Source organism: Zea mays, chromosome 4, assembly GCF_902167145.1.
Source record: "Zea mays cultivar B73 chromosome 4, Zm-B73-REFERENCE-NAM-5.0, whole genome shotgun sequence".
Classification (NCBI taxonomy): domain Eukaryota; kingdom Viridiplantae; phylum Streptophyta; class Magnoliopsida; order Poales; family Poaceae; genus Zea; species Zea mays.
In genome coordinates this window covers 153,403,188-153,405,831 of record NC_050099.1, presented here as the reverse complement: position 1 = coordinate 153,405,831, position 2,644 = coordinate 153,403,188, and positions in this window count along the sequence as shown.

The following is a 2,644-nucleotide window of genomic DNA, read 5'->3' as shown; positions in this document are numbered from 1 at the left end:
TGTGGACCCAGAGTTGTCACCCGAGGCGCCAAATGTTGGAGAGAAAATCCTCCGGCCGGGTGGCGGAACGCGCCCGCCCTAATCCTAAGATGAGGAGGGGGCTTAAGCGTTTTGCCTATCTACTGGAAGGTGGATGAACACACGAGGACACAAGGGTTTAGAGTGGTTCAGGCCGCCAGAGCGTAATACCTTACCTCCACTATGTGTATGTTGTATTGAGTATGAGTATGAGCGTGTGTCTGTGTGCTTGAGAGCTTGTGTGAACCTGTCCTGTAACGTTGTGTGCCTTCCCTTTTATAGTTTAAGGGTGGCACATACAAGGACGCTGAGCCCCAACAGGTGGGCCCAAGAACATAATGGAAAGAATATATTATGTGAGCAACTAGTGCTAGTAACGCCTGAGCAATCACCGGGAGTCTTGATGACTGCAGTCCATGCAGCATTGATAGCCGAAACGTACGAGTAATGGTGAATAACGGCACGACCCGCATATCGTGGACTGTGCATGCCACCTGTCAGTGGAATGGACAGGCGCACGTGTTATCCGTAATGAATGCAGAGGCGCGCGTAGCCCAGAGGTGCCATGCTAGGTTCCGCCCGCTGGCTTAAGCCGTGCGCAGTATGCCACGTGGCTGCAACGGGTCTCCGCCTGAGCGGGGGGCAGGAGTGTATGCGGACCGGTCCAGAACCCACCAGACTAGGTCCGGACACGTGTCGACACTGGACCCCCGCCTGGGTCCTGTTCAAGGCCCGAGTATGTTCTGTCCTAAGACCTTGGGACCCTATTGTGGGTGGCCCAGACCCCATAGGGGGGGTCCGGATCCCATTCTAGGGGTCCGGCTTGCACATGTGGAGGTACTGGACCAACTTTGGAGGTCCGAACTATATATCCACGGGTCTAGCACTCTCCCATGGGGGTTCGGGTTCACTGTTGATATCTTGGAGTATATAACTTCTTCTGGACAAGTGGCGGCTCTGGACCGCCCATGTAGGCGGTGTTGTGGACCTAGAGTTGTCACCCGAGGCCAGGGCGAGTCATGGCTTGGTCCCACACACTGCACCTTTACCATGCGACTAAGAGATAGCCGCGTGGGTACTGCATCTTTATACAGTAGTAAGGGGTACCCTAGTTTCAGGATACCGACAGTGGCCCCCAGGCCCACCTTAGGGGAGGATGCGAGCCTATAGGTGGGGCCAAAACTTGTACTTTGCTTCGACATGGCGTGATTGACGATTGACGCACCGTTTCAGCGCGTCTGCTGACGCACCCACCGTCAATCTACCTTAGGTAACGCCAACTGCCATATCTGTCCTCGCGGCTGACTGACCTACGGCCCCCATGCCTAGTGGTTTCGTCGGGCCACGCTGAAAGGGAAATGTGCCCTTGGGCCATTTCTATAAGATTTTGGTGATTAAGTGCTCCACACAAATGCCTTGAGTAATATTTGTGCCAAAGACTCAAGAAGTGCAAATCAAGATTAAAGGTATGTTTCTAGACTTAGTACATTGTTTTTGAAAACTAATGTATTGTGTCTAAGTGCTAGAAACAGGAGAAATCGCTTTGGAGATAAGTTGGCTGTGTTCAGCCAAAAGGCTGCTCGGTCTGGGTGCACCGGACTGTCCAGTGGTGCACCGGACAGTGTCCGGTGGTGCACCGGATAGTGTCCGGTGTGCCAGGACCAGTCCAGATGAACAGCCTGCTCTCGGGTCTCGACGGCGGCGTACGGCTATAAATCACCGGACTGTCCGGTGGTGCACCGGACTATCCGGTGAGTCGTCTGCGGTGAAGTCGCCGCTCTCGGGAAACAGTCAACAGCGTACGGCTAAAATTCACCGGACTGTCCGGTGAGCCAACGGTCGACTGCGCCAACGGTCGACTGTGCAATCCACGCGTGACACGTGGCTGAGCCAACGGTCGGATGGGGGCACCGGACTGTCCGGTGTGCACCGGAAAGTGTCCGGTGCGCCAACGGCTCCAAATCTTCAACGGTCGGCTGCGCCAATTTAGGAAAGCAATCTGCACCGGACTGTGAACAGTGGATGTCCGGTGGTGCACCGGACTGTCCGGTGCGCCACCCGACAGAAGGCAAGAATTGCCTTCCTGGATTGCTTCTAACGGCTCCTAGCTGCCTTGGGGCTATAAAAGGGACCCCTAGGCGCATGGAGGAGCGCACCAAGCATTCTTTGATCATTCCTAAGCACCAACACTTCATTCTAGCGCATTTGATTCGTTGTGATAGCAATTTGAGCTCCTTTTGAGTTGAGAACTCCGTGTGTGAACTTAGAGCTCAAGTTGTTGGCTAGTGTGCGTGTTTGTGCTCTTGCTTTGAGTCTTGTGTGTGTTGCTTTTCCCACCCTTACTTCCGTGCTTCTTTGTGATCATCAAATTGTAAGGGCGAGAGGCTCCAAGTTGTGGAGATTCCTCGCGAACGGGATATAGTGAAAGAAAGAGAAACACCGTGGTATTCAAGTGGGTCTTTGGACCACTTGAAAGGGGTTGAGTGCAACCCTCATCCATTGGGACGCCACAACGTGGAGGTAGACAAGTGTTGTACTTGTCGAACCACGGGATAAACCATCGTGTCTCTTGTGCTTGTTCTCGCTGTGACTATTGTGTTTCACAAGAGCTCGGTCCTTAGCCACT